The 27265-nt window shown below is 33.1% G+C and overlaps 1 long non-coding RNA gene across 1 annotated transcript in view; it reads left to right on the top strand.

Moving 5' to 3' along the window:
- Window positions 1–27265, top strand: part of LOC143915625 (uncharacterized) — a 164018-nt gene that overhangs the window by 44158 nt on the left and 92595 nt on the right. The window contains exon 4 of the long non-coding RNA XR_013260921.1: window positions 9784–9930. This is a non-coding gene — a long non-coding RNA (uncharacterized LOC143915625). The remainder of the gene's footprint in view (window positions 1–9783; window positions 9931–27265) is intronic.

The raw sequence follows: 27265 nt of genomic DNA, 5'->3' as shown, positions 1-27265 counted from the left end.
AGTCGAACTAACTGCATGTCGCGGCTACAGATACTATTCGCGTTGTTGGCCAAACGACCATTCATTACAGAGAGTGTTTAATTTCGACATACTCTATTTTATCTGGCTGGTTTTAAGTCTATTTCATCCCCCGAGGGGAGGGAAGCTTTATCTCTGAGAAATATATCGATAGTCATAATTTATTGTTTCTTTATTGCCATACGGGCGTACGTAAAAAATCTAATATTCAATACCGGTGAGCAATGTTATGACATTGATTTATTGCAGATTTTTTTTCATTAGTTACTAGCTACATACATATGTATAAATATATGTATATACAAAATTTTAATTAATAAACAAGAGTATATTATACATTATATAGCGCCATTAAGATCTTGAGGTACCAATTATTAAAAAAAAGTTAAAATGTATAATTAAAAAGGCTGTAAACAATACAATGCATTTTTTAAGTTGGTGAAATCAATATCCATACGTATATACGAGCATGTATGTATGTACATATATTTTATTTAAAGTTTTTAATCATTTGAGTTATCATCTAACTGATTAAGCCTTTATTTTGTCATCATCACATGGCAAAACCACCCAACATGGTCGATTGACAAATGAAAAATTTCCTGATCGAAATCTTAAAATCGAGCGTTAACGTCTAAGCCGCCTGCTATATAAATTGACCAATTATTTATATGCAACTTTTTTTTCTTAAATTTATATTTACCAAGATGCCATTACGGGTTTTTCCGCAAGACGACACCTATGGCCTAATTTGTACATATGTACTTAATATAAATTTATAACATTATTATTATAAATCTGAAATTATATTCAAATAATGGTGACAAATGAGGATAGGTTGCCAATTTTAGTTTTCAAAAAATAAATCAGATAAATTAGCACACTCAGAAAAGAAACGATTGACCTGGAGTGACATATATCCAATGTCTGGCCAGCAACATAGAGCCAAGAATTGAACTCATGACCCATCAGTTGATACCATTATACGCTAACCACTGAGCTACATATGTTTCTGGTTATTATAATTAGAATATTACAATGCTAATTTTTTTTTATTGCTCATTGTTAACATTTTTTTTAAATAGACATGTACATACATACATATTATATAATTGATTGACAACTTTTTTCAACATTTCAACTTTTGTTCAATAATACGTGTTAGTTTTTTTTAACATTGATAGTAAGAAATTTTCCCGGGAGCTGTAACAATTTTCTCAAATGTTTGATCTTAACATTGAACTTTGTTTTGTTTTACGAAGAAATTAAACAAAAAAAAAATAGTCACACGCCACAGCATAAGGTGGTGACATCAGCCATGTGTCCGTTTAATTGGTATCCAACGACACGTTGCTCACAAATGTTTCCGATCGCTTGATTAAATAATCTGATGCGGCATATTCGTATACATACATACATACTTTTCTAAATGTACCTACATTAATTTTCAGAGATGTAATCTTAAACTAAGTGAGAAAAAATTTATTCGGAAGATACACGCAATGCTATGAAAAAATCCCAACTTCATTATTTGATCACAAGCAATGTGTTTTTTATTTATTTCAGAGCTATTTCTGATACTATAAACAGTGCTAAAAATTGAAAATCAATAAAAATACAATTTAATTTAACTACCCAATCATGTGTATAAATATGTAAAAGTCGATAAGGAATTGGTTCACATGAAAATTGTGTAGTCTAAGCGCGTTCGCTAGCGAAATTTGGAACGAATATATAAGGGGAAAGTAGTGTGATCTTGTTTCTTCGAACTGTCTTGAATTTGTAATCGGTGAAACTTTACGATTTGCGAATTCATTTGCTATAATGATCGTTGAATTCAATATTCAGGACGGTTCTAACGGGGCACACGCGTTGTCTCGCCACTTTAAAATTAAATTATGCGAAAACGAAAAAAAAAATTAACGAATTTATGGGCTTCCTACACTCTGTGCGGCAAACTTAACCAGTTTTCACCGCATTTTATTTTTTTAGGTAAATACTGACGCTTGACACACAACCGCGCACTAGGTCGTTTATTTATACAAATTTAACTATGAAACGAAAGAAGAACGCGCAGAAAAGGACGCAACGTGCACGACACGTGTATGATCAAGTTAGTTTTATTCACACAAGAGATGCTAGTTCATTTTTAAAACTCTTCAACCAACAATTAAATTTTGACCCACAGAATATCCATAAGATCATGCTTTGGAAGTATTTTACTTTATAATATTATATATCTATGTACATACATATATAATAAATAAAAATTATACAGGAAGCCCCACTTATAAAATAATAATTCTAATAATTATAAGTACCCGTCTCTTCATGAAATTGATATTAAATTTTTAATGTGTAGTTTTTTTTCGAAAAACCTTTCAAGTTACAAACACCGCAATATCGAAAGTTTTTTTTCTTTTTAATATAAATCCTGCACGTTTAGTATTACGTATAAATACTGCATACGAATAGTGTGGGTGCGGCATTTGACGCGTGTCACAAACGTCATTGAATTAGTAAAGGGCACGACAAATACAAGGCTCTCTCAATTATTATTATCTGTATACCACAAATCGAATAATTTTTATAAAGTGATTACAAAATCACATATAATAATAAAATTAAACAATATTACTTTATCAGCCTTTACTCTGAGAGAATGACATATGGGGGGGATATTGTACATAAATACATGCATATAATAATTAAAAATATATGATTTAAATCGTGATAATTCGATACTTTGAAATAATAGTGGTGTAATTACGTCATTGTCTTTGATGTTGATTGTATATTTTTCAATTAATTCACTTTGCGTTCAATAAAACCGATGATGTCAGTGTTTAACGCTTGCGCTATTCAAACAATCAAGTGTGAAAACTGTTACATGCCACTGTTAAAATAACGTGGTTTTAGTTCTTTGTCGTTTTAACATATTATATTATATGGCACATTAATAATATTATATACCTACGTGCACTTAAATTGAATAAATTCCACTTAGTTGTACTGTAATAATTGAATTTAATGTAATTGCTTTTATCATAAGTGTTATGAGCCACGAATGAAAATAAAAATAAAGTGTTAATAACATTTGCTCAAGAAAATGCACTAATCACGTGAGAACGGTGCGTTTGTGACTTTCAATAAAGTCGAATATGAAATTATATGACTGCGATAATTGAAAAAAAAAATCAATTACCAACAAAGTTAAACGTATTTTCAATATCAAACATCGTGATAATTTAGCAATCGAAGTAGATACGTGGACAGCTTTTTGCGTCTATATTCAACATAAAACGACGAGATTGTACTGGAAGTTTCAGATTCAGGTTCAAACCCAAATATGTAATCTACATACATATATGTATATGCACTGTATGTTTTACAAATATGTATTATGTACATACATATAAAAAATAATATGATAAGGTGGCTTTGAGTGACTCTTCATGGTTGATAAAGTTGAAGAAACAAGAAAAGACAAATCCCCATTCAGATTCATTCCGCGACAGGCAGTACTCTGGTTGGTGTCTAGAAACAATTCATAAAGCATCATCACAACTAAGATGCTCAGTCATGAAGGAGATTGCAAAAAATCTAAATAGCCCATAAAATATTCATCATCCTCTTACATGTTTCTCTTCAAGAAGATTATGCAATAAATAGCAAAATAAACACTTTTCAATTCAAACTGTTATATACATAATTTTATTGAAATAATTTAACACTTCAAAAACAAAATACTCAAAACAGATCCAATAGCAGATCTGATATCACCTTTAACCCAAGAAACGTGTTATACAGCCAGACACAAGGACGCCCAATTCTGCTAATTCTTATTCCGAGAAATACAAAAAAAAAAACACAAAACAACTTATCCGTATTTATTTTTAATGAAATTTTACTACGCATAATTCACAACGTTTAATTCACAATTTAACATAAATGTCAGACTATGTAACGTGGGTGCATTCATAGCTCGAATGGGTGACCTTTCGCATCGAGCTCTAAAAACCCTTTTACTTCATTGACGGCAAAGCGTGTGGGTCTCGAACATATCATTCGACAAAATAATAAATGCATCTCGACGAATGCACACCGACGACTCGGCATTCTCAAACATTTACATACATGCATAAATTTCGCAACAAAAATCCATCACGATATGAATCTTTCGCAAACCCTCCCGCTGGGGGTCGTATCGTAGAAGAACTTTCAAAACTTCTTTCTTATCACATTTGCGAATCTACGTTGAGGAAATCGTAATGCATTCGCAATATCGCGGCTAGTCTTTTCCAGTTGTATGTTTCCTGCCCGTATAATATAATAAAAACACGAGCGAGAAATAAATAAACATATCACTTTCTAAGTTGAAGTTTCACGTTTACGCTCGCCGTATATACTAAAACTCAGCGGGTGGTAAAGTATTCTCAATTTAGATGCTATACGCTACATTTATATAAGTGGGTACATTATAATCTGTAAATGTGTGTGAAATTAATTACTTTTGAATATGTATACTCCAATTCATAAACTATGTATGTATATCGTACGAGTATGTGCCGAGTTCAATAATTCAAAGCATCAAATTCCAATGATTGCTTTAATTAAACCCACACTTGAATTTCAATTCTAATTCTATCTAATATATAATTTCGAAAAAGACTTTGTATGTATGTAAGTATGTAAATATCTTTGATTGGGAACTTCGTAGACAAAACAAAGTTTCTATGACGACAATTCAATTGGTTGAATATTATATTTTTTTCGATTCAAATAAATTTAATAATAAAACAAATGAATATTTACTATTAGATTCGCCATGTTTACGCTGTTTGTATTACAAATACTGAGCGAAGCCGGATAAAACAACTAGTACATATACATATATGTATTAGAATTGATCTGTAAAATTAAGCACTTTTCAAAAAAAGAGAATTAGAAGAAATAACCGAATCCGATCTACATACAAATATTTGTCTTATCATGGACACTAGATAAAAAATAAAACCCATCTCACAAGTCAAACTGACACTGTGATATATATTTTGATATTATCATCAACAATATCATCATCTACAACCATTAACCATCCACTGCTGGGTAAAGGCCTCTCCAACTCGCTTCTACTCATCTCTGTTTTGCATAACTCTCATCCCTCTCACCCCACACATTTTCTTAATGTCGTCTACCCATCTTCTCTGCGGTCTTCCTTTTTGCATTCTCTCGGGTACCATTTTAGCACTTATTCTGTCCATTCTTCAAGCCACGTGGCCCGCCCATTGCCATTTCAATCTCTTGACTCTATCCACTACCCTTGTCATACTTCTCACCAACGTATTCCGTGCATTGGACAGTGTAGCAACTTGGCGTTCAATGTCCAAGTTTCACATTCATATGTCATCACTGGTAAAAGATCTTTTTCTTCGATCAAAAAAAATGGCATTTTTAATATAAAAACCGCATTTGTTCGTCCAAATGCACTCCATCCTAATTTCATACTTTTCTTTATTTCCTCTTCGGTACTACCGGACATGTCTATTTATTGTCCTAAATATATAATAAATAACTATTGACTACTACTATTTTATGATTTACTGAAATGCTATCAGGCATGCAATAGTTATTCAACATTTGTTTGGTCATTTATATCTATTATGAACTTATTTATTATAAATAACACAATAACAAAATAGTACAAATATCTAGAAAGATCCTTCATATAAATCGTAAGTAATACTTATTTGCATGCACATATCAACATACCTAACTAACTCAATTCTCAGTTTAAAATTTATTTTACTCATAGAATATTTATGTATATCTACTACATGTATATATTTTTGCTAAGAAATCTACAGAGACCTCAAATTTGGTATCATTTCAACGATGGTACTATGTATAGCTTAAGCCGTAGATGGTTTTTATAATACAAATTTTTCCTATTATTACGTTTTCTTCGACCCGCCAATGCAACTCTGTGCAATTCGACTAAAAGATGAGACATATATTCGACATATCTTGTAATATATGTATAAGTAGATAGATTCAAAACATTACCCATACATTGGACGTATCCATTAATACGCACAGGACATTGTAGAAGGTTCCATCATTCAATTACGCGAGAGGAGGGTGGGGAGGAAAATTAAGTGTTGCAGCGGTGCGAGTGATCGTAATAAGGTATAGTACATATATGTACCTGTATAATTTTTAATGAGACTTGTTAACAACGAGCAAAAGTACGCTCTCATCTAGGTAAAAAACAGTACATATGTATGTATGTACGTATATACATAAACGAAACAATTTAGCAGAAGTCATCAAGGAGTTGGCGGCCGCGAAACACGTTTGAGTGCATCAGCTGCATTGGAAGGGGAGTGCAACACTGCTCGTTCGCATCAATAACGGCAATCACGGCCCTTGTCTAATGCAAATTTCTTAAGTCATCGCTTTAGTGTTGCACATCAATCAGCTTGATGGCTCTACATGGCGAACAGAGATTGTGCTCTAATCGAAACAGCTCGACGAGGTCGCTCCTCTCAAGCTTGCACAATCGACGACTAGATTGTGGGTGCAAAATCGACGAATCCTTCATATTTGTTATCCTGTTTTATTATTCAGATTACGTTTCCCCATTTAATACGCTATTTAACACCTAATTCGATCCAATTACATAATCGTTCATCTACTAGTGCAGGGGTGCCCAAACTTTTTGATCCCCGGCCCACATTGAAAATGTTTTAAAAGCCAGCGGGCCAAGAATCGATTCTCAATTTATCTTAAAACAAATGGCGTGATTGGAGAAGTATAGGCACGGCGCTGCGTGGTTATCAACTACCAAATGGGTCTACCTCACGGGACCGAAAGTGAAACGCCCGAAAACGCAAATATCGGAAGGCAAAGATCGAAAATCGAAAGATCTTGTAACTAAACCATATGAATGGTCTTAATTTAAGACTGCAAGGAGAAAACCAACTTCTTTCTGGTATGTACAATCACTCATTTAGAATGAAAATGGTTTTATTTGAGTTATTTTTGCTTATGTAAAAATTTTAGCCAACAAACACAGTCGTCATTTCCCATTAAATTTGCAGTTGAAGCTTTGAGTAAGTTTAAAAGCTATTTTTAATGTAGGTTTTATGATTTTATATTTCCAAAATCCATTCAATCGCGTAATCGAAACTTTATCACCTTTAATCGAAATTTAATTTACTTTAATCACCTTTAATCGTAATCGAAACTTTATTTTTTATTATTTTATTTTGTACAATTGCAAAATAATTCATTTGCATTGTAAAGTTGTTGTTAAGGAAATATTGGATTTTTATAAAAGTTTTCCACTATCACAATTTGAAAATTTGCTCAAGGGCTATTTTATATATTTAGAAGTATCTATGTATATATGCGAAAAAAATTTTTCTAGTATAAAATATGCCAAATTTGTGTAAAGATCTATTTTAGCTGACGAACATCTTAAATCACTCCTGATAATAGCTACTGGTAAAATTGAACCACAATTAAGTTATATTATGAGCAGAAGGGAACAATTTCATAAATCGCATTAATATATTTTTCCTATATTCAAATTGTGATTTTTTTCTTTTTACATAAAAATTATTAAAGCTGTTTATGATTTTATTTTTATTTTTTCTCTATCCAAAGAGTAAAGGTTTGATATAAAGGTTGAGGTCCTGGTAGAAAGAAAATCTAGCCGACTTCCGGGGACCAGATTTTTTCGCTCGCGGGCCAAATTTAGCCCGCGGGCCATAGTTTGGGCAACCCTATACTAGTGGATCCTAACTAGCATCTATGTACAAACGAGTCGTACTTTTTGAATTTTCAGGAGACTTTTTAGAATATACTAAACTGCAAATGTGTCGAGATCAGTAGCGCATCCAAGAACTCTCAAAACTAAATTTTTAGTATGTTGGAGGGAGGGGTGGGGGGAGATTTAAATTAATCAAAATTCTTTATGAAAATTCAATAAAAATATTATGAACTTATTTTTTTTATTTTGAATCTATAACATTTTAAATCCTAACTGATGTAGCAGATTAGGATTCTCTTAAAAAGTTTATACATATTATATCTTGACCTTTCTAAAACTTCATCTAAATAATTTAAAGCTTACTATTCGATATTCGATATTCGAACATATGTATTCAAATATTTAGTAGCCCTAGTCTCTCCTCCTGAATGAATATCAACCAAACTTTTCCAAAGGTCTGGTTGGTATTTAACCGGAAATGAAAATTGAAAAGATCAGTAATTAGTTATTATCTCACAACCAAAGTATCAAAAAATACCTAGTCTCATTTACGAACATTGGTTCGTAAATGAGACTAGGTATTTTTTGATTTTCGTAAATCGTTGAATGTATATATGAATATTGAGTCATCGTTTTGAAGGACGAAATTTGTATTCAAAATCAGTATTTTTATTTTATATATTCAATTAATTATGTACATACATATATTGTAGTAATATCATAAACTAAGCCCAACCTACTCCAGAATCTTTATGTACATAATAAATTGTCTAAAGCAAAATATTATATATAAATTTAAAAACCATTAAAATTTATCTATTAATTAACAATTCCACTTTCAACTTTGTCCAAAATTATCTATTATACAACAGCATCGTCCTTGCATATGCATCATCGTTTTGTCCGACAAGAACAAAAACTACATAACGATAAATCTCATCGGCCGTTTTGAATGCAGCAGAAGAGCTTTTTTCAACTCTTTTTATGTAAGAGGTAGGTAACCTAAAGATCACGCTACGCGAAAAAAATTGCATTAAATATTGAATCTGGCCAAGATCACTTCTCAAGCACTATTAATACCAAAGGTTGCAAAACCGAAACGACAGCTATCACGCTGCGAATGATGCAATCTGATTATGAAAATCAATTTTAATATAAACGACACGTTGTCATCGACGTTTGGGCCTCAACGCAGGTGTCTCGAGCATTAACGACGAACACAATGGCCGCTATCACTAATTTACACCGCGCTTTTACGACCTTCGAAAACGTAAAAAATATATTATATATCTACACTCAAATGTTTATTTCTGCATTTTACGACCCACCGTATATCATACGTTGTCACGTTTTATAGGATTGTTTCGAAATATTTAATAATGAATTTTTCCCTCCCTTCGCCACTTTGCGTGTATGTACAGGAAAAGCTTCACGTAATCCGGTGGTTGGCGACCGCTGATCCCGTTCGAATGGTCCTCGGCTAAGCCGTAGACCCCATAGTGAGTTTGCCTACAATGTCATAAATATGGATAATATTTATACACATCTGAAAAGATTCTAAAAATATACGATGTTTGAGCGTTTGTTATATAATACGAGTACTCGAGTGTTTCGGTAATGTAATAAAATTTCTACCCATTTATGTACATATGTATGTATATAACTACGATTATATTTCAGCACAAGCATGTGAAGATTTGTATTTATGGTTTCGTTTGATATATTGTTGTAATTAGTGTAAGTAATGGGGCATTTACATTGGCGAACATTAACGCAAAAATCAATTCTAAAAGCGAGTCGTTCGCATGTAAACATTTCTTCTGTGTTTATATTGTAGATATAAATTTCAATACGAATAACAGTCTTTAATACCAAACAATGTCTGCGAATGCTTTTAATTGATAATAAATTTGGGGATTAATGATTTTTTATGTTAATTTTTATACTCGTTTATGTTGAAAAATAATGTTGGCATTTTATATTTATAGATATTCCACGATCGCGAAACAAAATGCAAAAGCACGTGTTTTGATCCTTCGATTTTCATATTGAGTCATATGAAATTGGTGTTCCGAATCTTAATGCATCCGCTCATGTCCACGCTTCCGTATGAAGAATGCCCAGGATCAGTACAGGTTTTTTTTTGTTTGTGATACTTTTTCTGTCAAATGATAACTTAAACTCGGATAGTTTCCGAAAGTTAAAAAATATTAACAATTCAATTATGTACAATGAATTCAAAAATTGTACATACAATGGGAGGGTTTAGTTAGTAAAACAAACACAAATTTGAGATAATGTTATTCGATGTTTCAGTTGAAGTGTATTTTCAATTGTAATATATTCCAACTGGTTATTCGTATTCGAATACAAATCAACTAGTAAATTATAACTCTACAAGTGCGAATACACTTTTAACAATGTGCGTCAGTTGTAATATAATATCTTTTACAATTGAGTTTTGACAGTTCTGATGTTCTTACGAATGATTTAGAATTGAATAATTCGTTAATATTTCCTAGAAATTACGAATTATGGTAATGAGTATCGTATTACGAGAACTCCAAGAATGTGTTAAAAAAAATGTTACTTTCTAACTCATTTTACTAGTCGAGTGACGTTTTCACGAAAACCTAACCTTTCTATCTAAAAGTGTATTTGTAATATATTTTGACCAGTTGAAATGTAATTCGCTATATGAATCAACTTACGTGTGTTAGACATAATATATTCCAATTAGTCTAAATATACTACAATTGAAAATACACTTATACTATGACGATAGTTGGTATTAGGTTAGATAGATTATATACCAACTAGTAAAATATATTACAACTGGAAGATTCATTTCAACTGTAACACATACATATATTACATATATTCACGCATATGTTCATAAACATGTACATATATTATACATATGTATTTGTTTCAATTTTCAATTTCTTAAATTAATATTAATTAGATGTCTCAGTTAGAAGATGAATATGCAACAGTTCAATATGAATAAGCTTCAACTTTTTTAGTGCATACTACTTATACCTATAAATCACGATATTTCCCCGCGTATTTAAGTGAGCGAGAGACTGATGGTATTTACGGTGATTTAGTATCCAAAAAATAAATTTTGCGAATACACCTACCAACCAACCTAAGAGAAAGATTGAGAAACATCACCTCTCGCCGCGTATTTTTAATTAAATTAAATTTACTATGATACATCGCCCAGCGTGACCTCTCATAAATAACTGCGCAATCATACACATAGTGAATTTCGCCAAAAGGCTTATCTAATATTACGGCCATTATCGTACTTTTCGACGTGGTATATAAATTTTCAAAATTCAAATTACTCGGTTCAATTTTGGGCAATTCCAGATAGATCTACTCGTAGATTCGCCTCTAGGGACCCGGAGAGTTTACCACCGCGTTGTCGACGCTTAAAACTTGACGACTCGTATTATAAATCGCCAAAATGTCAACCACGCCCTTCTAAAAATTCGCCTTTACGCTCTGGACCTCCGTGTATGGACTCACGTATATATCCACGTGTGAGTTACGACCACCTGGCCAACGCCCACCACGAAATCCACATCTTTCCGTATGTATCAGTGATACACAAATGATGGCCCCCGATCTACATAGTTGTTGCCCTTCAGCCATTTTTGCGGTTCTTTACATACGTAATGCCAAATTAAGTTTTACTCTCCAGAATTCCTAACCAAATTGGTAAACTCCCCTTAGTATGTACACACAATCGGAAACCCTATGAATTAAATAAAATGCTTTAAATTTGAATAAAATTGTATCATAGGACATTTTTTGAATCTATTTATTAATTATAAACGGTAAAATGTTTTGAAATATAATGAATTTAATTAATTACTGCGATGTGAAAAAAAATTTCATTTCTAATATGAAGTCATTAAATTGAAATCTGGAAAATCTTCTGTGCTACCAAAAATTTTCCCAGACTAATACAGCTGCACAAGGAAAGTAGGAAAGGAGGACTAAAAATTAACGTAGATTGCAAGACCAAAATAATATTCCATAGTTTTATTTTGCGTGGATGAAAAAATTCAATTAGATGAAATAATGGTAGAAGTAGTTGGTAATTATTTATATTTAGAACAAAAACTAGACATTTTCGGTAGTAAAAAAGAAGCAATAGAGAATAATGAAATTAGGATGGAGTGCAGTTGAGTGAATGAACGCCGTTTTTATATCAAAAATGCCACTTTGTCTAAAGAAAAAGATCATCGGTCAATTTGTTTTTCTGGTGATGACGTATAGATGTGAAACTTGGACGTTGAACGCAAAGATGCTACACACAGTCCAATGCACTCAAATAAATATTGAACGCTGTGTGCTCGACATAACGAGAAGAGATAGGAAACGGAATACGTGGGTGAGAAGTATGACAAGGGTAGTGTATGTATATAACGGAGACAGTGAAGAGATCGAAATGGCAATGAGAGTAAGACAAAAGAAGAAGAGAATGTAAAGGGGTCCAGGAATGATGGTTGGATGAAATCATAAATATTGAAATGGCAATGGGTGGGCAATGTGGCTAGAAAAATCGACATAAGAAGTGCTACCCGAGATGGTGCTAAAAGAAATGGTACGCGAGAGAATGCAAAAGGTAAAAGGAAGACCGCAGGGAAGATGGTTGAGAGTTTCCCAAAACAAAGTAGAATGGAAGCGTGTTGGGGAGTTAACATAATTTTTTATTTGATGGCATTCTATAATTCATAATTACCTTACGTATGCCGTTAAAATGTTGTGTACCACTAATACCTACGTTTCTACCACATTATGTATGTATACACTTACATACATAGATACGTACAATCCGCGGATTTACTTCGAGTTGTGTTTGGTCCAACGGCAGGGCCAGAAACACAGGTGTGTTTTATTATTTTATTTTTTTCATCAGTTAGAGCGTAACGACGATGGGTGAACACCATCGTCACCGGCGATGACGCTATCTCTGAGCGTTTTATTATGGCCGATTTCTTCACAACGTGAGTAATGGCCGATTTAACCCCTGGGTTACGGCGTTTTTCATACGCGAGAAACATGGCAAAACAGTCGCCAAACATTGGACAATCTCTCGGCATTAAACGCTCTCGGTATCTATCAAAACACCCACTGCCGCACATCGACCTCAAATACTATAATTTGCGATCCTTATTCCGAACAATTCGTACTACATACTCGGTTTACGATTTTCAAAAGAACATGCTTTCATATTATATAACGTTCATTTCAGTTAATCCGACCGTTATTTAAGCCTTCAAGGTGTTAATAAATTAAAAATAAATAAATAAAAAAAAACAATGAAAAGGTTAAAAGAGGTAAGTATCTACTAGCATCATCTTTGATGTGCGTCCATGATTTATTAGATGAAAGTTAATTTTGTTATTTATTTACGGTCGGTGATGAAAAAGAATGATTTGCCGATAATGCACGACCGTGTTGTTAATTTTTTTTCTCTTTCTCCATTTAAATTAATACAATACAACTGTGGAAGATGAAAAAATAATTCGGCGAATCTTTCAAGAACGACCGTTACCTCTTTGATGATAGTAATATATTTAAACAAAAAAGCGATGTGTTTGTTGATTGGAATAGAAGATATAACTGGTATTTCTTTTAAAATAAATTCGCCCCACGCGTATTGTATAAAAACAAATTAATTTTAGTTAGTTAAAACTTATTTGTCTCAGATAAATAATCTATAATGAATCTCATTCTCAGCGACCAAATTTAAATAATATACACATACGAATTCTTATCGACGTGTTTATTCCTCGTCAACCTTGGCCGAATATAGCATGATTTTTAAAATATAAATAAAAATAGATAGCTCAATAATTTCTACTGCATTTGTTAATAATAGCAACGCTACTAAACAGTTTAATTTAATGCCGAATTAAATTTCTAAAATTAATCGTGCAACCTAAGAGATACATGTTCACAACTTTGACCATCGATTGAGACATACATACATATATTAGTGGAATCGTGAGAGAATGTAGCTATTATTTCACACTAAAAAACAATTTATAAAGGTGAGAATGACGTCGCTCTCTCTCTCTATCCCCATTGCTCCTTCGGATTCAAAAAATCGTTTAAAATGTAATATATCTGCCTTGTCTCATTAGCGAAAGATCAAATATTTATGTGCCATTTTAAAAATCGATAAGACACTGCCAGAATACGAAATATGACTTTGGTTAGGTGTAAGCGTCAGTCAATAAGGACTGGCAACAAGTGGTATTCAAATGAACAACTAATCAATAGAACCAGACAGACCTTGATAAAATAGAAATTGACACGCTAAAATAGAAAGCTCACCCGATGACTGGCTCCATTATATTTGATTTGATTAATTGCTCATAATTAATATTCAAACCCTTTAATTACAAACGTTCGGTGTTATCACGGAGCGTTTTAATGGCATTATTCAACATTCGACTTTTGAAAGGTGACCCAAATTTCTCACACATCATTTGTATTATCATCAATACTTAATAGATAATTTTATATTTGACCAATCCGACACTGATGTATAGGCCTTATTGTATGCTAAGCAATTATTTTTAGCCCCAATACTATAAGTAAATGTTGAATTGCATTATGTACAAGTACATATGTACATACATACAAAGTTTCTATCTTGAATTTTCCAACGATTTCTCCGCCACTTTGCAGCGAAATTAGTAGGTAATTTTCGAGTGGCATTTTTCGTTTTTCCTTGCGTGAACTCACCCGCTCATAAATAAAATTTCAAATTGAAATGTCAAAACGTTGCAATCGTACAATTACGCCTAGACGTTTACGTTACTAAATAGTGTGTAGACCGAAAATAAATAATCGCCGGTGAGCTATGCCTCGCCTTTCATACTGAATAATTCATGGCATTCCGTTCAATTTATTTATTAAGACGTTTAAGAATCGCATACGTATGAAATAACGAATTCGCATTAACGCATAGTCGAACCATACATACATATATAATTATATCAAACATTGTCTTAATTATAAGCAAAGAGATATATCATCAATGTGGTATCTTGCGCGGAATGCAGCACAGAAATGGACCATCGTTAGTATTCCAAATATTTATGTTTAAAACATTTCCAATAAATACATATATAGAATGAATAAAACAAAAAATAAATAAATCACCATTGAAATAAGTTCATGCTAATTATAATTTTAACAAAATATTAATGGCTATAGTGTGAAAGTTTTTATATCAATTTTATCATTCCCAAAAAACTCGCTATTCTTACTATTATACATATATATGTATGTATAATATATTATTTTAGTTTGCACCTTCTTTATTTTTTATATTACTTAAAACAACACAAATTTATCTACCGCATCATACAGAAATAATTAGTATGTAGTAACTTTATTTGTTAATAATACAGCAATGTCTTAATAGTATGATTCTACATTGCAGTTTTACATGCTAATTAAACTCTTGACATTTAAGCAAGCAATTTATCGAAAATCGTAGATCATACAAGAGTACCGATGAGAACAACATCAATTATACAGTAGACATGCATATGTTTGAAGCTCGCCGACATTGCCTCTCGACCTGTAAATGGCCGATGTTCGTCTTTAATGGTTTTTCAATTATGCATATGAGTATTTATATGTTCGTATATATGTACGTATACAAAATGTATGCCTACGACAAATTTTGCGTTTGCTCAAGACGTTCCTACGATTAGTATTCCCCGAGCATAGTTGAGCTGTTGAACATTCTGCACATATTCGGTTGAGAATAATTTCACGTACGCGGATTTGAAGTTCGGTTAAAACTTTCTTCTGCTAAAGATTCCACAGAAACATGCGGAACTCTCGTACAAATTATATGGACAAAAAAATCGAACACGTTTCTTTCCCACATGGAGAAGTCGAATCGAAGAATCTATTGAATGTTTTGTTTTCGCATAATAAACTACCGAATGAATTATTTGGAGGCGGCGAAGCATATTTTGAGCACGATTGATCCTTTTCGAGCTCTGCATATGTGTACTTTCTAAGCCGACTTTAGTGTGTTTAGCTCATGATTAATCATAACATCACCTCCTACCTTGCTGATCATGCATGCAACACCAGCCTGCCGGCAAGAACTCGTTCTCGACAATTCCTTGGTTTAAAACCACAACGACACAGTCCAAATTAGGCGAGCTATAGTTGACGTGAGGGAAGGCGACAATTCAAGACTTGTTTTCCCGCTTGATTCAAATAAAATACCAAATCCGACAGTGAAAAGTATAACAATATGATTATTTTTATATGTACTACTAATTATCATCGATCTATTGACGAACCTTGGTCGATTTTTGTTTGTGTAGTATCATTTGAAACTAGGATAGCTAGATTAAATTTCATCGCTTCCCGTCTAAACCTAAAGTAATTCTTTGATTAAATAAGAAAATAACTGAATGGAAAATAAGGGTAAAATCAACGAAATGCTAGCAGTCAGATCAATCAGATTCATTCGGTGGCACGCAGTGATGTTCAGTAAATTTTACAAACATTTCATCTAAACTATTTTCTCGAAAATTCTTAAAATCATTAACGAGCCCCTGAATTAATAACGATGATCTATAAATATCCTGTCTTTTCTTCTAAAGTGCAATTTTAACCTTATTTAATTTATCAAGTATGAGATTCGAAAGAATTAAAAATAAAAGAAACTTATTATTCTACATTTAAAAGTATGTACATATAATGGTTTCGCAAAGTGAATATGAATTACCAAAATTATGATCGTTTTTTATGATGTTCAAAACCGAAAGTACATATGTACATATGTATGTATGTCCTCATATTAATCGTGAACTGCTTCCACTGCTTTTGATTTTAAATACCATCTCGTATCCGAATGTTTTTTCAAGCTTATTATGATGAACGATGATATGTTTTCCCATCTATTAGTAGACGATGAAAAAAAATTGAGTTTGTAAAATTTGACTCCAAAAATGTTGTCGATTTCTCAGAACTCAAAAGTGTTAAAAGTAAATACCCTCAAATTAAATACATAATTGAAACATAATATGTACTATCTATGTACATATGTATATACAAATGGATATTTCAAAAACACATCGAATTCTTCTTAAATTTTACAAGTTTATTAAAAAAATAAAAATAAAATAGGAGAGCTCGCATCGAGCGCCATCGGCACTCGCCCATTTGCCATAGCCTCGGCATAGCTACAGCACTGTCTATAATACACAATATATTTTGGAATTCTTAGTGGCTTCAAATGGTGTCATCAAATATTACATATATAGAATTCAACTTTTATTCGACGTCAACAGGATTTCAATTATTTTAAGAAGATTTAAGAAGAGTAAAGCCAAATAAATGAGTTTTTAAAAATAAAATGACATATTGTAGCTACCGCATACAGTATCAAGTACATAAAAGGTTAACATGCAACATTACATTTTAACCAAATTGAGAATATTGCAAGCAATGTGTACATATATTTTCAGGTATATTTACGGCTTTAGCATGTCCGTAATAAAATTTATTCAGCCACCGGTGGGTCTCAGGTGTTGTCCGTGTAATTTATGAAGAGCTGATCTGCGATTCAGGGCTTCTTATCTCGCAGTAAGAGGAAAATTTATGACTCGCGAACCGTAAATATTGATATCTGATTATGGTTTATGTAGACTCCCACTGTCAGGATAATGAGCATGAGATGACCCTGGACAGTCACCTGTCTTCCCGCGCTTTTACTTAACTGCATCAGGGCCGGCAGAAAATTCCGTAACAAACAAAAGTTTAAACTCTTACACACTACAATAAATACACGACATTGTCCAGAGAAAGTTGCGAAAGCATACCGAAAAACATTTATGCACCTCGGAAGTATTAAATCGAAGAACAATCGTCCAAATTTACGACGTTGTTGTGTGCTGTTGAACTTATGTACGTTATTATTTTATTTTTTTGTTCGCCTTTTTAGACACGCAAATTCTCACACCTGTGCGATACAACGTTATTATTTATGTCCGCTAGAATATACAGGGTGTGCGTGAATTTATCAAAATGCAAAAGCGCATAAATCTTGATCAACAGATAGCCAACTCGTTTCCCACATACATATAATACATACTAGCGATTACAAAGCCGGGACTACACCAAACCACAACACAACACATCTTTTAGCGCGATATAAAATAAAATAATTATTTACGCACGTTGGTGACCTATCCAAGACATCAAATTGAATTAATAATTTATATATGTACATACATATATGTAACATTTGACTAATGCCAAAAAAGAGACAATGCATTAATATTACAAACACAATGGAAATTCATTTAATAGACATTGTCAACAAAGGCCACCATTTTTTAACTACAGTTTACAAGTAGATGCCATTGAACTAGCCCAGGGGTCGGCAAACTGCGGCTCGCGGTCCGCATGCGGCTCTTTGGCTCCTTGAGTACGGCTCTACCGCACTTGAGGGCCAAAATTCTCTAAAATTGTGTCAATTTCAACAGACTGGTTGAAAAGTATGACCGGCGTAAGAAAAGAGTTTGTTGTTATTTTGAAAGGAAAAATTAATCACGAGGTACTTGCTTACCATTGCATCAGTCATCAAGAAGCGCATTGTGCGCAGACATTTCCAGAAGAAGTTATGGAATTGGTGATTAAGATTATCAACTCCATTATAGCTAATGCTCTTAAGCATCGCCAGTTTAAAGAATATATAGTTGAAATATAAAGTGAGTACGCAGATCTTCTGCTGCATAACAAGGTACGTTGGTTATCAATGTTGCGCTTCCTTATTAATAGAAATTAAAACATTTCTCCTTTAGAAGGGCGTATGCTATTCAGAACTAACGGACAATCAGTGGATCAAACAAAATAATTTCATGGTAGACGTTACGTCTCATCTAAATCAGCTTAACAATAAACTACAGGGGACAGGAAACACAATTTTTTCGATATTAGAAGTTGTTGCATTCGAAAAAAAAAATCCCTTTGTGCTCAAGATTTTGAAAGATAAGTTTTGAATCAATTTATGTCTGCTGAAATATTCAAAAGTCTGCTGAAATATCGCCAAGAAAATAATTCTGATATTGACATTTGCTATTTCAAAACAATACTTTTAAATATGATGGAAGCTTTTCTCAAGAGGTTTTAGGAGTTCAGAAACAGCAAAGTGACGCTAGCCTTTGTTGAAAAAACCTCTAAATGCAACTGTTACAAAATTAAATTTTTCTCCCTTAAATTTTGAGATTATCAACTTTGAAATGCAATTGGTGGATTTAAAAAACACAGAATTGTGGCGCTCTAAATTTGAAAGTATTTGTGTTGATATGGAAATATTGGAGAAAAAATGTGAACTTAGTTCACAGCACAAGTGTTCTGTCTGCTTTAAAAGATCTGGAGAAGGAAGATATGATGATACCTGGACTCATATGATCAGTTGAAAAAACTAGCGTTTTCTATACTTTCCCTTTTCGGTTCTACATATCAACAATCTTTTTAAAGCACGTATCTTGTCAAAAGTAAACTGAGAAGTCATATTATTGATAAGAACCTGGAATCGTGCCTAAAATTAAAAACGATAACATGTAAACCTGACTTACTACAAATTTCCAAGGAGATGCATTGTTCATATTAAGCGTTTGGCAATCATTGTCATCATCGAATTTTTTGGATACCTTACTTACAGTTTAATTTTTATTAATAAATAAGATAATTATAAAGTATGATATCGAGTTTTATTCAGTGTTCCCATAGTTTAATTGAGACTTAAAACTTTAATTTTAATAAACAGTACCTACCTATGTCTACAGTTTAAGTTAAAGAAATTTGACTCTCAAAAGAAATTTCAATCGTTATACTGTTGAAATTTGGCTCTGTTGACTAATAAGTTTGCCGACCCCTGACCTAACCTGTTACTGAAATTTTAGATATTGATCTGCGACATATGAATAATGATGACAATACCGACATATGTAGATACGACATTAATTTCGGGATTTGTTTCTCAAGTCTCTTAACGTGGTGGCATTTGTTTAACGTAGTGGCTTCTTAAAGAGCAGCAACTTGTCTGCAAACATGTATATTGATTATCCGATTGAGTGTATTTTATAATCTTTTATGAATTTTAACTTATTAAAGAACCTAAAGGACAATCACAGCTATGTATTATAACGTTTAAAAATAATATAAACACAGTATAAGCACATATGTATTTCTGAAAATTCACTTTCTAATCAACTGTAATTTGTAATGGGTAATTCTGAAAATTATCTAATGAACATATTTTTAATCGAATCTTTTTTTAATAATTATGACGTTACGTGATTAATTGGGCACCAAACCACTCTGAAAAAACCTCTGGATATTTTTTTCCGAGTCTCAAAAAGCCCTCATGCTATCAAGTAGCTACAAAATTTCTCAACTCAAAAATCAATACAAATAATCAAATGATCCTTTTTTATATATTGCATATATTTTTGTTTTTTACCATATTTACGACAACAGGTAGCCTCAAAGTGTCACCTTATACATTAAGCCGGAATTTTCAATGTCCATTTAATTCGGATTTGCGAGAAATGGAAGGCGTGTCCGGACATTTCACCGCATGACCATTTCATTGCGGTGGCTTTTTATCGCGAGGATAACTCACTGGCAGATTTCATGCAAATATTTTTTTCCACAATATTAATCTTTAATTTTTATGTTGACTGTTATACTTATACTTTTTAAAATTTATATTGAAACCGTTATTTAAATATTTGGAGCAATGATTTTTTTGAATCATACACATGTATGTATATGTGGTTACTCTTTTTTAATGAAATTAAATGAAAACTTTATAGCTTTCTCTTATAAACAAAACAATAAATTGTATATTTCGTTCGAAAATTTGTATAATTAAAAAATAGATGTATGAAATCTGTCAGCGAGTTATTCCCGCTATGAAATGGTAGTGCGATGAAATGTCCTAAAATCAACGGAAGGGGATGCCGATTTTATCGAATCCATCATAACAATTAAGTTAGACAAAGGAGAAAACTCTAACCCGAGACGGTGGATTTTAATAATCATCGAAATCTTTTTCAGCGGCGTACAAATATGTATAAATGGAATAATAATATTCAATTCCGGCCGGAATTTGAACCCACAACCTCTATTACTGGTAAACCGTGAACTAATCTGTGGGTATTATGATAATTTCGATACCCCCTATATGTATTAGTCGGTTCGGTGATTATTCCGCACAAAACGATCTCGCGCACGTCACTAAAATCTCGATCACGGAATATCTGGCGCTCGAAAATTCCATCCATCGAGATTTGCCCACGTGAAATATCATACTAACGAGAAATCGAGTGCCAGATAATCCGTATTCGCGATATTCATGACAAAGACGGTCGTTTGCGCGATCGCAATTTGCGAAATAATCCATTTACCGTATTAGTCATGTGATCAATATGTATATGTATATTATAGCTGTCGGTTTCCAAAGACATCAAACGTATTGTACATACATACATAGATATGTAGGTACATGTTTATGCCGTTCGATGCATAGAATTGTGCAGAAATGATGCGTTTTATATGAATTCGTCGTTGCCAACTGCGGCATGTTAAATCTGTCGGTTAAATCGAATTAACCATCAGATCGGCGTAACAAAATGAAGATATTACCGCATTATGTCATTTGAAAGGGCTGGTTTATGAGCGCGGCGTTGATGACAAACGTTGGTCACAGTCCGCCGAGCAGATATACCGGAAGTGCAGTAGAGAGGCACAAACGTTGACAAAGCATTGATAATTTATTCTTTTGTCCCTGCGCGATACCCCTTGCCACACTGATGTGTACTTCTATAATGTAATACCTAGCATAATTGAAACTATCAAACGCTTTATATGTACATACATACATATATACACACGTAGCTACCAATAAAACTACGACAATTTCGGAAATCTATGCAACCGTTCGTTTTGATCAAATAAATAAATTAGAATCATTTTCATGCATTAACAGTACTTGACAATCCCCACTTCTTTCTCTCTACTATTTAAATTTTTTCATTAATATTACGGCATTAACACATAATTGAATGTAATTTTATCGAATGAGTCAATACAAGTGAGTAATTTCTTGATATATGTACATATGTAACTTTATGAATGTTTTTTGGACAATATAAAAGCACACTCAAAAAGTTTAACGATGGTAAACAACAGTATGTATGTATGTACATATGTACATGTGTTGTTTGTAAAACAGTAAACAGTTGTTTACGTCTACAATTTTTTTGTAAAATGAACATTAAATTGGGATGTTAAAATATTACTCCTGTGGGTTTGCTTAATTTAGAAATAAACTATATTCCAGTCTAATGTGATCCAAATTGTAATATTAGTATTAATTATCTTTTATAAAAATATCTTCATGAATTGAATTGATAGTTTCTTATATTATATTTAATATCATTAAAATCATTATGATAATTAAAATGAACAAGATGTATGCATATTTGTATAGTTTTGCGTACATTCCTGATATATAAAAGCAACCTATTCAAGCGAGATTGTTGGTTTAAATTATAATTGAAAAAATATTATTCCCGTATAAACATACATATATGTATACATATATATTTAGAATGTCTTGGATATATTTAATCGCGAATGTCTAAATTTGGACCTGGCACTTTTGCTTTGTTTCAACAACTTAATTTCAACATTTTTGCAAGAAGGGCTGCAGAGTGCAGTTTGGCCGTCATCGATGGAATATTTGCAAGACTGGGCATTGACGATGAAGATATGGTGTTGGGACAGTCAACTTTCCTGGTTAAATTGAATGAAGCAGTAGCAATATTGGGAAGGAGAACATCGACATATGATGGAGCTGCTATAGCGACTTCCGCAGTGGAACAGTTGAGTGGCAGGGGTTGTCGTACAGTGTTTTCAACTCAAATTTTGTGTAATGATGGTATATGGTACCTATACACAAAAGTTTGACCATATATTTCACCTTAGACAATCTGTAGTGTCACCTATATTCCGGGTTAATATACATACAATATGGATAAATAAATAAATGTGTAGAAACTTTTGTAGTGTCAATGTTTTGAAAAAATATTGTAATGCTGTACATATATGTAATGCGCTTTCTGTTTTGGAAAATTTTTTCACATTCCAGAAGTTCTAATTGGCCTCAAGCTTTGGGTGCCAGAGAGGCTGAGAGAATTTCCTTCCAGAACACTGTTTGTCCCAATACTGACCACAACCAATCTGCTTGTGAATAGACTGTTAAACGTGTTATTTGATTACATATATTGATATATTTTTATAAATTGGTCAGGAAGGCGCATTGGGCTTGCCTGTTAGGTCTTCCTGGAATAATTTTTAAATAGATTAATATGTAAAAATACAATTTCTTCTTAGACTATTAGAAAAACAAGTTGACATTTTATCAAAATAACCTAATCACCAACATGATCATATATAATATTTACTATTTGGGCGAGTGCTGAAATGCATCTCCAATCCTATTCAAACTCTGTACTACCTACCAATATACTCCCCAGCAGTTTTTCGTTGGAAAATTCGGCCATAACATTGACAACCCCTGACTTTATCAGCAAACACAAACGGAAAACCACAAGTGTGGCCACCGTCCAAAGATGACCCATGTGAACGTTACCCAGCGGTTATCCGAACACGTCCCAGCATACACACATATATATTACACAGGCATCTACGACAAGTGTTAATTATCTGTTAAGAGTTGCGCAAGCTGTGCGAACGAACGCCTGAGCAAACATCGACAAATAATATAACAAACAAGTCGAGAGCCACGTCGACGACGTCGCGTAACTTTCGAGCCGACCTGTGCCGTGTGTTGTGGTGTCGTTTGGTTAACGGTCGTACTGTCACAACACGGACAAATATCCACAATATTATATGTGCATACACACTTACAATGCGAAAATTGAATACCCACACACGAATGCGGATTTATCACACATGCGCTTTGGGAAGATTTCTTTCACCGCCTACGCGTCCATATTTTATATGTAGTCGGAGTACGTTGAAGATGGGTGGGATTATATTATACTTATGGGGTGGTTCGGATTCGATACACGGTTCTTTTATGGGTTTGCGTGGGTGGATCCCACCCCCCGAGCACACCATTGGACGGCCCATTCGAGCAGACGAATCTTCGATCACGTGTGGAATCGTTGGGGTGGGATTTTCTATAATGCGGGGGGGTGGACGGAGGAACTTCGAGATGATGAACTGCCATTTTTATCCCCGTATCTGCGACGTGGTTCATGAAACTTGATGACAATTTGATGCATCGACGGTTTTATCAACGCCGTTCCATAGTCCAAATCGGAACAATCGTGGCGCGTCGCATTGAACTTGCCGGTGTGCGCTCTGCTGTGAAATCGACTGCAATATCGCAGTGTTTATCCATCGTAAATTTCTTTCGATTGTCTATAATTTTTTTCGACCGTCGAACGCATCGCATTCTAAACTACGAACTGTCGGAATCGGCGTCGTAACTTACGACCCGCTCGTCGATATAATTCGACCGAATAAATCGCATTAAATTGATACGTTTATACCTATTCGCGTCGGGCCCCTTTTTCACCGGAAACATTCTCACGATCTCTAATTTTATTCACCGTGAAAAATATTAAGGTCTCTCTCTCTCTCCGCTCATTCTCATCTCTCTTCGAATTCGCTCAATCGGCCCAAGATTTGCATACGCTCGATCGAGCGATTCTCAAACAATTCGCGTCACTACACACACGCTCGCAAATTATAATCGGATCGATTTGAATATATATTGTATGTGTATGTACGACTTATAAGGCCAGTTGGAAATGTTTTAACATAACTATAAGCGACACTTTCGAACTCTCAAGTAATATTCAAAGGGGTTAACAATGTATGCACTTCATCTGAATTCACCCCTTCAAATTAAATACAAAGATTTTATAGGTCAAGGCGTATGCAAATTAAACTTAAAAGAAATCCAGAACCGAAAAGGTTAAAGGGGTGGGAATTATTACCATCGTTCCTGTGGGAATACATTCCGAAACTTCTATCAAGTATACGAGTATAAGAGTATCACACAATTCAGCATATTCTTAATAGTTATATGTAGTTGTAATTTATTCCGATCGTAGGAGTGTCAGATAGCATAGAAAGGGGTGACGATACTTTTTTGCCAATTTTTTTTTATTTTCATTATTAATATAATAAAATGGACAAAAAATACGAGTCTGACGCATCTGCCGTTTCGCATGTGCATATTTTTTTTTATTATTGGTCGTGTGCATAAATTATTTTTTTATGTTATTTTTTTATTATTATTATTGTCGCGATCAAACAACGGTTGCATCATTTTTTATTAATTAGTGCTAGTAAATGTAGAAAAAATCGTACGGCGCGGGGGTCCATATGCAAATGCATAATTTTCAATGGGTGCCACGTCGACAGGGCAAAAAAAAAAACAACCATACGCATAATATGCAATTTCGAATATTAAAAGATTATTCTCTCTCGCTTTCAGATATTATCAAAAGATAATAAAAAATACATTTTAAAAAACTATATATAAATACAAAATTTTCATCTAAGGACCGGTTTAATATGCATCGTTTCGAGTTTCTTCCGTCACGTTCTGTTTAATTATGTCAACATCGTCAAACCTTTACTTTTAAAGATTCGTTCATGTTTAACCAGAGTTTGATAATTTTTCAGATACCTACTCGTCAATTTTTAATTGAATGGCGCCTTACATACATACATATATATTATTTTAAAAGTTTTGACCAACGTCCGAAAGCTCAATAACCAAAATAATTTTGGGCACATGCAGAGATAATATATTATATTATTATTGCTTTCAATTTCTTATATTCTCGCATTTTTATATTTTAATTGTGCATAATGATACGTTAATCATCGTTATAACGCCATAAAAAACTCACTAGTAAAAAAATAGTTTAATCAAGAATATACCAAACATATTAAATATCATGTTGTCAATTTTGTTTAATTTTTTTTTTTAATTTGAGTTAAAAATCAGAACTCAATTAAATAATATCAATAAAAGTAATCCACCCATCCATCAATCTATTAATCGATTATATTAATGTAATTTTGTACAAATATTTATTTATTTATTTAAAAATATTTGGAACAGGTGAATATAAAATAAAATAAGATAAAATATAATAAAAACCAAATCTAGAAAAAAATAAAATTAAAATAAAAGAGAAAAAAATACGATAAGAATGAAAATCAAGAAAGTAGAACTGAAAAAACCTAATATTTTTGGAAAATCATCAAAATTATTGACAAAGATTTTAAGGTTACGAAAAGTTACTAATGCATTTGGTAGACTATTCCAAATTTTAACCACTCCATTGAGTTTTTGATAAGTGAGTGACTCTGATTAGTGATTTTGTTGAACACAATTAGGTTGATCATTGGACAAATTGTAGTGATTATAATTTTGTAAGCTTCAATTAGATCGCCTCTCATCCTTCTCGTCTCTAATGTGGAGAGATTCATTCTTTTGAATATCGTATGAAAGTGATTTGAGCTCGGAAGGCATTTTTGTAATTTCAATACCTACATATAAGTAAATATGTAGGTATTGAAATATGAAATATGAAATATGTGTATGAAATATGAAGTTCTTAAGAACAGAATGATCCTATTTAATCAAGTATTGTACAAATATTGTTTTTTGTTCGTCATATTCGCACTATATAATCGATTTTCTGTTAAAATTAGCGTCATCAATCAAAATAATATTCGAGATCAGAGTGCTCTCGTACAATGTTGTACCGTTCGTTTTTATAGCGTGCAGTTTCAACCCTTTCGCCGCGGACGGGTAAACGCGCGGCAGACAGCAGACGGCGACCGCGTCTCGACCTTTTGTTTCACGAGCCTCTATTGTTTTGGACCAAAAACAATTAATGCGACCGGGTCGTATGGACCCCGGTGGGTCCTCTAACCCTCAACGGGACGCGGAAGCGTCCTTTGTTTCGCGTCCTGGATCCTTTGTTGCTGAGCGAGCGTTTTGCATACGTCATGTGGGCACCCCGAGATGTGTGTAGTTTTTATTATTATATATTATTTTTTTCTCCTCACGTGCAACGGCTCTGAAGGGGTTCGTTATTAAAGGGTTTTTCACTCCTTATTTTTGACGAAATTAAATTTCGCACACTGCATTTAAATTTACATATCCGAGAACGAAGACCGTTCACTTAAATAACATCGCGTAACCTGAGGCAAATTTATAATATTTGTTGTTGAATACAATACAATTTCGATTGAATACCGCGTAAAATCCTTCAACACACGATTTACATAAAACCTTTACGTGTGCGATAAATCTCATTTTAATCACGCTGT

This window comes from Arctopsyche grandis, chromosome 8 (genome assembly GCF_051622035.1).
Source record: "Arctopsyche grandis isolate Sample6627 chromosome 8, ASM5162203v2, whole genome shotgun sequence".
NCBI classification, from domain to species: Eukaryota; Metazoa; Arthropoda; class Insecta; order Trichoptera; family Hydropsychidae; genus Arctopsyche; species Arctopsyche grandis.
The sequence above is the reverse complement of the archived record's forward strand: the minus strand, read 5'-3'. Positions and strand labels throughout refer to the sequence as shown.